Here is a 14,899-nt window from a genome sequence, read left to right as displayed (position 1 = left end):
CGGCTGCCGGAGTTCGGGTTCGATGGTCCTGTGGGTAGAGGGCACGGATCCGAGGGGAAGAAGAGGGGAAATGACCGCAGGCTCACGGAGGAGGTGAAGCTAGGCTCAGACTGCTCGGGGAGGGGCTGTAGCCGGCGTTTCACCGTCGATTTGCCGGCGACCGAAGGTTGAAGACGATGGTGTTGGGGACGTTGGAGGGCTCAGGGAGGCTTCGGCCTTTGCAGAGAGAACCAGCTCGTCGAGGCAGAGCTACTTGACTACTCGGGAGGAAGGTCCTGTGGCTAGGGGCACGGCTGCTCGAGCTCGAGCTCTTGGCAATGGCGGCAGAAGGACGGAGGAGAGATCCCGAGAGGAGGGGGGAACTGGAGCACGGGAACGGATAGAGACGGGCTCGGGGTGGATATCCCCGCTGTCGCGTTGTCCTAGGGAGCACCAGAGCGTGCCACGGCGAAGCAGGAGGTGGAGGAGCCGCCGTAGGCGTTCGCTCCTCTGCCAGAAGGCAGGAGGAAGAAGACGCCCCTGCCCGTGGTGGGCTGGGCCTCCTCAGGCGACAGGTAGGGTTTCCCCCCTTTCTTTCTATTTTCTTTCTGTTTTGTTTTTCTGATTTGCTAACTATTTTGATTTTCTTTTTATTTCAGCTCCAAAATAGTTTATAAAAATATTTTTAACACACCAGAATATTAGTTGGAATATATCCAACCATTCGTGAAGTTTTCAACATTTTTGAAAACTTAAAGTTTTTGAATTCAAATTTTAAACTTGAAACCAGTAGCTTTTTGCATTTATTTAAAATGCCAAAAGTGTTATGAAAATGGTTTTCTTCATTGCTTATTTGCTTCCATGATTTATGAGAAAAGTTGAACTTTTCTTGAGGCCATTTTGGGTTCATTGATTTTAACTAGTTTGAAATTTCCTTTAATTTGAAAAGTGGCTAGGGTTTTTGAGTTTTCCTTCACCACTTACTTTGTTCTTGTTGAAAATTTCCTAGATGCAATGCAAAGAAGATATGAGCACAATGCTAACTTGATTAAGGTGTCAAGGATGTAACAACTCACCCCCACTCAAAAGAATCTCGTTCCAAGATTTAGAAGTCGTCGGGAATAACGCAGGATACTCAAGTCGGAGACGATCCTCTCTTTCCCAAGTTGCCTCCTTTTCAGAATGATTTGACCATCGAACTTTAAGAAACTTGAGGTTTCGACGTCGAGTGGTACACTCAGCTTGATCAAGAATACGCACGGGGTATTCTCGGTATGAAAGGTTATCTTGGAGATCACGCGTTTCGTGGTCCACTTCACGGATAGGATCCGAAAAGCAACGCCTGAGTTGCGAGACGTGGAAGACATGAGGAACCTTGGAAAGATGCGGAGGAATTTCCAACTGGTAGGCAACCTCTCCTCGTTTGGCAAGAATGCGAAAAGGACCAATGTAACGAGGAGCCAACTTGCCCTTGATACCGAATCGATGGGTACCCTTGAAAGGTGTAACCCGAAGGTAAGCCTTCTCGTCAACTTCAAAGGTCACAGCCTTATGATGACTATCATATTGGCTCTTTTGATGAGACTAGGCTGTTTTCAACTTTTCACGAATAATGCGAACCTGCTCTTCTGCATCCTGGATCATATCCGGGCCAAAGAGTTGCCACTCTCTGGTTTCTGACCAATTAAGAGGTGTTCGACATCTTCGTCCATAGAGAACTTCAAAAGGAGCTTTGCCCAAGCTTGATTGATAACTATTGTTATAAGCGAATTCGGCGAATGGAAGGCACTTCTCCCAATTCATACCGAACGATATAACACAAGCTCGGAGCATATCTTCTAGGATTTGATTCACTCTTTCTACTTGACCACTTGATTGAGGGTGGAAAGCAGTGCTAAAGGATAAGTGAGTCCCCATGGCATTCTTAAAACTTTCCCAGAAGCGAGAAGTAAAGATACTCCCATGGTCCGAGTTAATCTCCAAGAGAACACCATGAAGAGACACTATTCGAGAGATATATAACTCCGCTAGCTGGCTAGCTGTTATACTCTCACGAACGGGAAGAAAATGAGCTACTTTGGAGAGTCGGTCAATCACCACAAAGATAGCATTATTTCCTTTCTTGGTCTTGGGAAATCCGGTAATGAAATCCATACTAACTTTATCCCATTTCCATTCAGGAATAGCTAAAGGTTGAAGGGTGCCAACAGGCCTTTGATGTTCTGCCTTAACTCGATGACAAACGTCGCAGTTAGCAATGAACTCAGCAATTTCTCTCTTCATCCTAGTCCACCAGAACCTCTGGCGTAGGTCCTGATACATCTTAGTACTACCGGGATGAATGGTGAGAGGAGAATCATGGGCCTCCTTAAGAATTAACTGCCTTAGATGTAGGTTCTTAGGAACCACTAGACGATTCTGGAAGAACACAACACCTTGATCATTCATGGAAAATTCTTTAGCGTTTCCGCTAATAATATTCTCCTTGATCCATGATATACCCTTGTCACGCTTCTGGCCAGCTATAATTTGATCCTTAAGGGTAGGCTTCGCCACCAGGGTAGAAAGGAATCCTTGAGGAACAATATGAAGATTCAACTTCCGAAAGTCCTCATAGAGATGTGGTTGACCTTGTTGTAGCATCAAATTGTTACAATAAGATTTACGACTTAGTGCATCGGCCATAACATTGGCCTTCCCCGGGGTGTAAGTTATCCCTAAGTCATAATCCGAGATCAACTCAACCCACCGTCTTTGCCTGAGATTCAAATCCGGCTGGGTGAAGATATATTTCAGACTTTGGTGATCGGTGAATATTTCGCAACGATTACCCAGAAGGTAATGTCGCCAGGTTTTTAGTGCATGGACCACAGCTGCAAGCTCAAGATCATGTGTGGGATAATTATCCTCATGTGGACACAACTGTCGAGATGCGTAAGCGACCACATGACGATCTTGCATGAGAATGCAACCTAATCCTTGTCGCGAGGCGTCGCAATAGATAACAAAGTCCTTAGAAAAATCTCGTGGTAGCAACACATGTGCGGAAGTCAGGCGTCTTTTCAGTTCCTGAAAACTATGCTCACACTGTGGTGTCCACTCGAACTTTTTATCCTTCTTGAGGAGTTCAGTTAGAGGCTTTGCAACCTTGGAGAAATTCTCGACAAAGTGGCGACAATAGCTCGCTAGACCAAGAAAACTCCTAACTTGCTTAACCGATTCAGGTTGAGTCCAATCAAGGACGGCTTGAACTCTCTCGGGATTGACAGCAATACCCTTACCAGAGATTACGTGACCTAGATAGGTCACTTCTGGTAACCAAAATTCACATTTTGAAAACTTGGCATAAAGGCGATGCTCTCGAAGTTTCATCAATACCAGCCTTAGATGCTCGACATGTTCTTGTTCGTTCTTCGAGTAGATGAGAATATCATCGAGGTATACCACGACGAATTTATCGAACTCCATGAAGATTGAATTCATCAGACGCGAGAAGGTGGCTGGGGCATTGGTTAAACTGAAGGATATGACGGTGTACTTGTATTGGCCATAACGAGTAACAAAAGCCGTTTTTGGAATGTCCCCGTTCTTGATCTTGATTTGATGGTATCCTAACCTCAAATACATTTTGGAGAAGACTGAGGATCCAGCGAGCTGATCGTACAGGTCGTTGATCCTAGGGAGTGGATACCTGTTCTTTATGGTGACCAGATTAACTGGTCGGTAATCCACAACCATCCGATCCGTTCCGTCTTTCTTCTTGACGAATAGGACGGGGCAAGCCCAAGGAGAAGAGCTAGGACGAATGAAACCTTTATTTAAGGCCTCATCTAGTTGCTTCTTAAGTTCGCCTAGCTCCAGGGGTGCCATCTTATATGGTCTTCTGGCTATTGGAACAGTTCCCGGAACAAGATCTATCACGAACTCTACATCTCTATCAGGTGGAATTCCTAGCAGTTCCTCTGGAAAAACATCCGGGAGTCACGGACTACCGAAATGTATTCAAGTTCCGGAAGAGGGTTGGCATTGAGGGAATAGAGTTGGCATTTGGCAACTCAAGTAGAGACATTGACTATCTCACCCGAGGGATGGGTAAGCTGAACATTCCTAGAATGAGTATCAATCTTGGCATAGTGAGCTAACATCCAGTCCATACCCAAGATGATATTGATATCCGAAGATTTCAAGGCTATCAATGAGGCTAGAAAAACTAGCCTGTCTACTAGAATTTCATTGTCATAGGTTATCCTAGAGGTTTGCCATTTACTACGAGGAGTTTGGACAACCAATGGAATTGGCATATCACAAAAAGACATGTTATGCAACTGTGCATAGCTTTCTGAAATGAAGGAATGAGAAGACCCAATGTCAAAGCGAACAGATGCTGGGTGATGATTAACAAGAAGCATACCCAGCATGACGTCGGGATCCTCTGCAGCTTCTTCTGCTGAGACATAGTTCACACGGCCACGTGCAGGAGTTGGCTTCACATAGTAAGCTTTGCCCGACTTGCCTTGCCCGACGGACTTTCCGGGTTGCTTGGCACCCACATTTTGAGGACACTCACGGGAATAGTGCCTTGGTTCTCCACACTTGTAGCATATCACTTGGTTGGCACGTGGTGCAGCATTGCTAGCTGGACCACCATAAGTTTTTGCTGGAGGGTTGGTCTGATTCGTCTGAGGAGCCACGTAGGATGGCCTCGAGTGTATCTTGGCGGCACAGAACTGTTCGGAACCCACAGCCTGCATTTTGGAAACACAGAACCAGATGACGAGCCAAAGTCACGGGAGTGCTTCCTTGTGGCTTCAAAGTCGGTATGACCAGTCTCGGCACTGATCGCCTTGTTGACCAGGGCTTGAAAGCTTGCACACTCGTGGAGGCGCAGATCACGACGAAGCTCAGGGCTCAGACCCTTACGGAATCTGGCTTGCTTCTTGGCGTCAGTAGACACCTCCTCTGTTGCATAGCAGCGAGGTTACCGAACTCGCGGCTATAGGCATCCACGAACAACTTGCCCTGGGTGAAAGCACAGAACTCCTCTCTCTTTCTGTCCATCAGGCCCTCTGGAATATGGTGCAGACAGAAGGTTGCACTGAAGTCTGCCAATGTGGCTGCTGGTTCAGTAGGACGCATCGCTTCAAAGTTCTCCCACCACAGATTGGCGGGTCCTTTCAGGAAATACGCCGCAAAGGTCACCTTGTCGGCCTCAGAAACATTTGTAGAGCGAATCTTGCGTGAGATGCTGCACAGCCAGTCATCAGCGTCGAGGGGATCAACGGAGTGATGGAACTTTGGAGGATTCAGCTTCACAAAGTCGTTGAGGGACACTGCAGCATTCCTAGGCTGACAAGCCGTATTCTTCTCAATATGCTCTAACAGTTGGTCGGTCTCCCTTTTGTTCCTCTCTGCCTCAAGCATAGCTTCCGCCAGAGAGGGCGGGTGAGGCAGGTCTTCCTGCGACACTTGACTACCCTCGCCTTGCTCATGAGCAGGGGCACGGTTCAACCTGGTGAACACCATCCTGACAAACAAACTCACAGCTTAGACCTATATCATATCAATACTAGCTATGAATTAAGAATGTACTGAACACACGGAATGCGGAAATGAATATCCGAACAACATGGTAACAATCATCTGCTATATATACACCATGGTTCATACACACCCTTACATAGCTCAGTACAACCTTAATCGAAGAGCAAACTACTGAAATTATGAAACTACTCATCAGAGGATTACAAGCTTCCTATACATTATTTATCTAGGCCTCCGGAATTCATTTCATATCACAAGCATACTTCACAAGTCACGCAGGACTGTGAACGTACGACTACTACCATACTATCCTTCCGCTCACAGCTCAGGCATCCGCATAGAACATCTCATAGAGATTACCTCCATGGCCTGGAAGCTCAACCTGTGGATCAGGAAACACTCTGGCCTGAGATCCCTAGGATCCATAAGGACACGGATGTGGCCTTGGTCCCCTGACTAGTGGTAGTAGGGGTCCCCGAAGAGGGGTGACTCCTCCTATAGCTGGCCAGTCAATGTGGGCCGGAAGATGAGTCCTAACAGGGTTCAACATCTCGATATCTCCGTACCCTGTCTGGACTACCGGTGCCAGCTGCATCAAAGCCGTCCACAGACGGGCACAGGTAGCATAAAGCTCCATGCGGACAGCACGAGCATCCGTGTCTCTGTTCTCTAGCATCTCAGCAGTGGACTGCATTAGTGGATCCTCCATAGAAGAATCAAAATAGACTCCGCTGAGGTATCCCTCTTCACCAGGCTGAGAGGCAGGAACATAGCAGAACTCTGAATTCTGCAGCAGTGCATGTCTCGCCCTCATAATGGTCAGCATTGAATAGGCAGCATCTTGTACTGCCATGTCAATAGTGACTCCCAACCCATAGGACCAATGGATTGGCTCCTTAGCTCTAGGGTAGTCTGGAAATTCCCTAAAAGTGCAAATATACTCGCTCTGGTTGAAGTCTCCGTACTATTCCTCCACTGTGTACTCAGGGTACCAGCGGTAACCGCACACCGACATCACCCTGACTAGCATGGCCGTATGAGCCGGCACATCAATGCACCTGGTCAGACGTACCACCTGACGAGAAGGACGGCCAGGCATTTGAAAATAGAGAATAATGCAAAAGCATTAGAGCTCTGAATGCAAAACTGGGAAGCATAACGGCTGTAAATGCTCAAAAACAAATTTTGAGACAACCCAAAATGAAATAGCGTAACCACTCAACTATCAAGTTCAATTCTCTGATCATCAAACTTACTTCCTTTTTCCTAGGGATAAAAGAAACCCAATATAACTCTCGACCCGTAGTCTTATAATCTACCGATCAGAAACACGAGCATAGAAGAAGATGAGTAACCTAGTCCTTAATTCCCGCAGAAAAGACGAGGATGACCAGAATAGAATAACTTGAGAAGAGAACAAGAGTCTTACGTTCCCTTCCACAAACAATTCCCTTATGTATAATTAAAGCAATTCTAGACTCAACTTCGACCAGTTTGGCTTAGTAGTCCTACAGTCAGTCAGGCTCTGATACCAACGCAGTCGGGACCCCGATCCTAAGCCATAGGAATCCAACCTGTAACACATCGCATCCCTTTGCGGTCTCACGCACGGTTAACCCCACGGCTGCAGCCTTACCTTAGCCGGGACCGTTTGCGCCTTTTGACTCACGTATGCAATTGTGTCGCTAGCATTCCAATGACAAAGAACCCGGATCGACATGTCTAGTCATAAACCAAAGTGGCAGTTCCGCACAAGGACATGCATACATGACTCAGCAAAGCAGGTGTCGGTCACTAGCGAATGTGGGCGAGTCGTAGCAAGCTACATGGACTCCATTACATCGCGTGACATTTCCCCAAAGGGGACAGACACAGCAGCTAAGAAGGACACACGCCGGTCAACCAATGTGTCCGGAGAAGTAGAGAGCTACCATGGCTCGTTGGATCACAAAGGGGCATTTCCCTGTAAGGAGTGCTCCTAAAGCTTACGGCTAGGTAATCGAACCCCATACATATCAAGTACGACACACGTACGCATGGCATACTGATACGTATAGATACACCGATGGCATCACAACATAACCATAAACATACAAGCTTTATTTAAGAGGCTCGGAAGAGCCATACACATAATATTACACAGTAAGGGTCTCACGACCCATAATAGCAGTCATTCAGTTACAAGCCAGCAGAAGTGTTTAAAACTGTCTGAGTACAAACAGGTGAAACTAGAAGGCACATGGCCTGACTATTCTACAGACCCAACCTAGGGCCAGATCGTAGCTGGGACACCAGCTACTCGTCGTCGTCGATGTCTAAGAAGAACCCTCCATTAGGGTCATTAACAACCTCTGCAACAATCATTAAGCAAACATGAGTACGGAGGTACTCAGCAAGACTTTAGGATAAGTAACTACTCATGCAATAAATCAATAAGGTATTGTGGGTTTCATGCGGAAAGCCAACATTTGACTCGTGGCTAGACAACTTACATTTTAAAACAATTTTTAACAACTTGATTTCTCGCACACGAGTCCACTAACACCACAACAATACTCCATCATGGAATCATTCCGTCTCCATACGGAAATGCCATCCACGACACTCACACTTATCTTGACAATTTTATGAGTAGCCATTGAAGTTATCTATGAACAACATATGTCTCCAAGTAGTCCATATCCGCGGACGCGGCTATTCGAATAGATCATAACCCTGCAGGGGTGTACTTCGTCCCACACGCTCCCGCCACTTATCGCCATGTGCACGTCGTGCACCTGGCAACCTTCAAGCGGAAGCCCAGCAAGGGAGTCGGCCACGACCGTTAACCACATTAGTACCTAGTCCAGGTCTATCGCCTATCTGAGGGTAACCCGCACGGAAGTCCGGCTGAGGTTTCCGCTATGGCCCCAAACGATGTGTGCAGGGTTCCCAAGCCCACCATCCGGGTGCCACTTGGTACACCATGCCACTGCCTACCGCATAACAGCCCACCTCTTAGGTCAGCACCATGTACGGCCTCCAGCATGACTATAAACACCAGAAACTACTTGTAACTCCTGGACCGTGTACTAAGCAATTAATAAGTCGAGCGGGGTCATATTTCAGGGCCCAGCATGTGGTAGTATCTCGTCTTGGATTACATACACGGAACTCAGTTCCTAAGGACGGCTCCAATGAAACACCCCGCCATGTACTCCTACACATCCTTTTACCGGTACCTTTACCAAATCAGGTTCAACTCACAACCTTTAATTACTGAACACATTATCACAATTCTGTTCATCTCCCAGATGACAGACCATACACAACTCTAAGCATAGCATGCATAGCAGGATAAGGCACATCATGGCTCAAGCAACTACCAGGTATGCTAGGTTGCAAGGTTCAACTATTTACTGTGACAAAGATAGGTCATGCAAAGGAAGTGGGTTGAACTAACGTGGCAAAAGCATTTGAAGCATTTGATCCTAATTGAATAAGCAAGTGCAGGAGCGAGAACATGTGATTTATCGGGATGATCAAAATGGTTGCTTGCCTTGTTGCTCAGAGGAGTGACAATATCCGTCAGACGGATATTCGGTGGAATGCAGGGGAGTGGAGCCTACCGAAAGGAATGACAACAATCAATAACTATTATGTGCAACAAGATGATGCATGAGCATGGCATGAGGATGCAAGTGTTGGGGAACGTCGCATGGGAAACAAAAATTTTACTACGCGCACGAAGTCCTATCATGGTGATGTCCATCTACGAGAGGGGATATTCGATCTACGTACCCTTGTAGATCGCACACCAGAAGCGTTAGTGAACGCGGTTGATGTAGTGGAACGTCCTCACGTCCCTCGATCCGCCCCGCGAACCGTCCCGCGATCAGTCCCACGATCTAGTGCCGAACGGACGGCACCTCCGCATTCAGCACACGTACAACTTGACGATGATCTCGGCCTTCTTGATCCAGCAAGAGAGACGGAGAGGTAGATGAGTTCTCCGGCAGCGTGACGGTGCTCCGGAGGTTGGAGGTGATCTTATCTCAGCAGGGCTCCGCCCAAGCTCCGCAGAAACGCGATCTAGAGGTAAAACCGTGGAGATATGTGGTCGGGCTGCCGTGGCAAAGTTGTCACAAATCAGCCCTAAAACCTCCGTATATATAGGGGGAAGAGGGGGAGCCTTGCCTTGGGGTCCAAGGAACCCCAAGGGGTTCGGCCGAGCCAAGGGGGGGAGTCCTCCCCTTCCAAACCGAATCCAACTAGGTTTGGAAGGAGGAGTCCTTCCCCTTTTTCCCACCTCCTCTTTTTTTTTCTTTTCTCTTTGATTTTCTTCCTATGGCGCATAGGGCCTTCTTGGGCTATCCCACCAGCCCACTAAGGGCTGGTGCGCCACCCCCAAGGCCTATGGCTTCCCCGGGGTGGGTTGCCCCCCCCGGTGAACATCCGGAACCCATTCGTCATTCACGGTACATTCCCGGTAACTCCAAAAACCTTCCGGTAATCAAATGAGGTCATCCTATATATCAATCTTTGTTTCCGGACCATTCCGGAAACCCTCGTGACGTCCGTGATCTCATCCGGCGCTCCGAACAACATTCCGTAACCAACCATATAACTCAAATACGCATAAAACAACGTCGAACCTTAAGTGTGCAGATCCTGCGGGTTCGAGAACTATGTAGACATGACCCGAGTGACTCCTCGGTCAATATCCAATAGCGGGACCTGGATGCCCATATTGGATCCTACATATTCTACGAAGATCTGATCGTTTGAACCTCAGTGCCAAGGATTCATATAATCCCGTATGTCATTCCCTTTGTCCTTCGGTATGTTACTTGCCCGAGATTCGATTGTCAGTATACGCATACCTATTTCAATCTCGTTTACCGGCAAGTCTCTTTACTTGTTCCATAATACAAGATCCCGCAACTTACACTAAGTCACATTGCTTGCAAGGCTTGTGTGTGATGTTGTATTACCGAGTGGGCCCCGAGATACCTCTCCGTCACACGGAGTGACAAATCCCAGTCTCTATCCATACTAACTCAACGAACACCTTCGGAGATACCTGTAGAGCATCTTTATAGTCACCCAGTTACGTTGCGACGTTTGATACACACAAAGCATTCCTCCGGTGTCAGTGAGTTATATAATCTCGTGGTCATAGGAACAAATACTTGACACGCAGAAAACAGTAGCAACAAAGTGACACGATCAACATGCTACGTTTATTAGTTTGGGTCTAGTCCATCACGTGATTCTCCTAATGACGTGATCCAGTTATCAAGCAACAACACCTTGTTCATAATCAGAAGACCCTGACTATCTTTGATCAACTGGCTAGCCAACTAGAGGCTTGCTAGGGACAGTGTTTTGTCTATGTATCCACACATGTATATAAGTCTTCATTCAATACAATTATAGCATGGATAATAAACTATTATCTTGATAAAGGAATTATAATAATAACTATATTTATTATTGCCTCTAGGGCATAATTCCAACAGTCTCCCACTTGCACTAGAGTCAATAATCTAGCCCTCACATCATCATGTGAATTACATTGTAAAAAATCTAACACCCGTACAGTTCTGGTGTTGATCATGCTTTGCCCGTGGAAGAGGTTTAGTCAGCGGGTCTGCTACATTCAGATCCGTGTGCACTTTGCATATATTTACGTCCTCCCCTTCGACGTAGTCGCGGATGAGGTTGAAGCGTCGTTTGATGTGTCTGGACTACTTGTGAAACCGTGGTTCCTTTGCTAGGGCAATGGCACCCGTGTTGTCACTGAACTAGGTTATTGGATTCAGTGCGCTTGGCACCACTCAAAGATCCGTCATGAACTGCTTCATCCAGACACCCTCCTTAGCCGCCTCCGAGGCAGCCATGTATTCCGCTTCACATGTAGAATCTGCTACGACGCTTTGCTTGGAACTGCACTAGCTTACCGCACCCCCATTAAGAATAAATATGTATCCGGTCTGCGACTTAGAGTCGTCCGGATCTGTGTCAAAGCTTGCATCGACGTAACCTTTTACGGCGAGCTCTTCGTCACCTCCATACACGAGAAACATCTCCTTAGTCCTTTTCAGGTACTTCAGGATATTCTTGACCGCCGTCCAGTGATCCACTCCTGGATTACTCTGGAACCTACCTGCCATACTTATGGCCAGGCTAACGTCGAGTCTAGTGCACAGCATTGCATACATGATAGAACCTATGGCTGAATCATAGGGGACGGTTCTCATATGCTCTCTATCCTCATCAGTTGCTGGGCACTGAGTCTTACTCAATCTCGTACCTTGTAAAACTGGCAAGAACCCTTTCTTGGACTGTTCCATTTTGAACCTCTTCAAAACTTTATCAAGGTATGTGCTTTGTGAAAGTCCTATCAGGCATTTTGATCTATCCCTGTAGATCTTAATGCCTAGAATGTAAGCAGCTTCTCCTAGGTCCTTCATAGAGAAACTTTTATTCAAGTAATCCTTTATGCTCTCCTAAAACTCTATGTTGTTTCCAATCAGCAATATGTCATCCACATATAATATTAGAAACGCCACAGAGCTCCCCTCACTTTCTTGTAAATACAAGATTCTCCAACCACTTGTATAAACCCAAATGCTTTGATCACCTCATCAAAGCGTTTGTTCCAACTCCGAGATGCTTGCACCAGTCCATAAATGGATCGCTGGAGCTTGCACACCTTGTTAGCATTCTTAGGATCGACAAAACCTTCGGGTTGCATCATATACAACTCTTCCTTAAGGAAACCGTTAAGGAACGCCGTTTTGACATCCATCTGCCAGATTTCATAATCGAAAAATGCAGCTATTGCTAACATGATTCTGACGGACTTAAGCATCACTACGGGTGAGAATGTCTCATCGTAGTCAACTCCTTGAACTTGTGAAAAACCCTTTGCCACAAGTCGAGCTTTATAAACGGTCACATTGCCGCCAGCGTCCGTCTTCTTCTTAAAGATCCATTTGTTCTGAATAGCCTTGCGGCCCTCAGGTAGTACTTCCAAAGTCCACACTTTGTTCTCATACATGGATCCTATCTCGGACTTCATGGCCTCTAGACATTTGTTGGAATCTGGGCCCACCATTGCTTCTTCATAATTTGCAGGTTCATTGTTGTCTAACAACATGATTGACATGACGGGATTACCGTACCACTCTGGAGCAGCACGTGGTCTCGTCGACCTGCGTGGTTCGACAGGAACTTGAACCGGAGTTTCATGATCATCATCATTAACTTCCTCCTCAACCGGCGTCGCAACGACAGAGGTTTCCCCTTGCCCTGCGCCACCATCTAGAGGGATGAGAGGTTCGACAACCTCATCAAGTTCTATCTTCCTCCCACTCAATTATCTCGAGAGAAACTCCTTCTCGAGAAAAGCTCCGTTTTTAGCAACAAACACTTTGCCCTCGGATTTGAGATAGAAGGTGTACCCAACTGTCTCTTTTGGGTAACCAATGAAGATGCACTTTTCCGCTTTGGGTTCCAGCTTTTCAGGCTGAAGCTTTTTGACATAAGCATCACATCCCCAAACTTTAAGAAACGACAACTTTGGCCTTTTGCCAAACCACAGTTTCTATGGTGTCGTCTCAACGGATTTTGATGGTGCCCTATTTAAAGTGAATGGAGCTGTGTCTAATGCATAACCCCAAAATGATAACGGCAAATCGGTAAGAGACATCATAGATCGCACCATCTCTAATAAAGTACGATTACGACGTTCGGACTCACCATTACGTTGTGGTGTTCCAGGCGGTGTCAACTGTGAAACAATTCCACATTGTCTTAAGTGAGCACCAAACTCGAAACTCAGATATTCACCCCCACGATCAGACCGTAGGAACTTGATCTTCTTGTTACGATGATTTTCAACTTCACTCTGAAATTGCTTAACTTTTCAAATGTTTCATACTTGTGCTTCATTAAGTAGACATAACCATATCTACTCAAATCGTCAGTGAAGGTGAGAAAATAACGATATCCACCGCGTGCCTCTACGCTCATCAGACCACACACATCGGTATGTATGATTTCCAACAAGTCACTTGCACGCTCCATTGTTCCGGAGAACGGAGTTTTAGTCATCTTGCCCATGAGGCATGGTTCGCACGTGTCAAGTGAATCAAAGTCAAGTGACTCCAAAAGTCCATCGGCATGGAGTTTCTTCATGCGCTTTACACCAATATGACCTAAGCGGCAGTGCCACAAAAATATGGCGCTATCATTGTTAACTCTAACTCTTTTGGCCTCAATGTTATGTATGTGTGTATCACTATCAAGATTCAATATGAACAATCCTCTCACATTGGGTGCATGACCATAAAAGATGTTACTCATAGAAATAGAACAACCATTATTCTCTTACTTAAAAGAGTAACCGTCTTGCAATAAACAAGATCCAGATATAATGTTCATGCTCAACGCAGGCACTAAATAACAATGATTCAAGTTCATAACTAATCCTGATGGTAACTGAAGTGAAACTGTGCCGACGGCGATTGCATCAACCTTGGAACCATTTCCTACGCGCATCGTCACTTCATCTTTCGCCAGCCTTCGTCTATTCCGCAGTTCCTGTTTTGAGTTGCAAATATGAGCAACAGAACCGGTATCGAATACCCAGGCACTACTACGAGAGCCGGTTAAGTACACATCAATAACATGTATATCAAATATACTTGATTTTTCTTTGGCTGCCTTCTTATCAGACAGATACTTGGGGCAGTTGCGCTTCCACTGACCCATACCCTTGCAATAGTAACACTCTGTTTCAGGCTTAGGTCCAGCTTTGGGTTTCTTCGTCAGATTGGCAACAGGCTTGCCGCTCTTCTTTGGATTACCCTTCTTGCCTTTGCCGTTTCTCTTGAAACTAGTGGTCTTATTCACCATCAACACTTGATGCTCTTTACGGAGTTCAGATTCTGCGACTTTCAGCATCGCAAACAACTCGCCGGGTGACTTGTTCATCCATTGCATGTTGTAGTTCAACACAAAGCCTTTATAGCTTGGCGGCAGTGATTGAAGGATTCTGTCAGTGATAGCCTCTTGCGGGAGTTCAATCCCCAGCTCAGCTAGACGGTTTGAGTACCCAGGCATTTTGAGCACATGTTCACTCACACACGAATTCTCCTCCATCTTGCAAGCATATAATTTATCGGAGGTCTCATACCTCTCGATCCGGGAGTTCTTCTGAAAGATGAACTTCAACTCCTGGAACATCTCAAATGCTCCATGACGATCAAAGCGACGTTGAAGTCCCGGTTCTAAGCCATACAAGACTGCACATTGAACTACTGAGTAGTCCTCCTTACGTGTTAACCAAGCGTTCTTAACATCCTGGTCAACCGTAGCGGGTGGTTCATCT

The 14,899-nt window shown here is 46.3% G+C and overlaps 1 pseudogene; it reads right to left on the bottom strand.

Moving 5' to 3' along the window:
* The window catches only part of LOC123398239, a 97,324-nt pseudogene that overhangs the window by 18,141 nt on the left and 64,284 nt on the right, over positions 1-14,899 (bottom strand).

Source organism: Hordeum vulgare, chromosome 1H, assembly GCF_904849725.1.
Source record: "Hordeum vulgare subsp. vulgare chromosome 1H, MorexV3_pseudomolecules_assembly, whole genome shotgun sequence".
In the NCBI taxonomy this organism is placed as follows: Eukaryota; Viridiplantae; Streptophyta; class Magnoliopsida; order Poales; family Poaceae; genus Hordeum; species Hordeum vulgare.
This window is presented reverse-complemented; position numbering and strand designations above follow the sequence as displayed.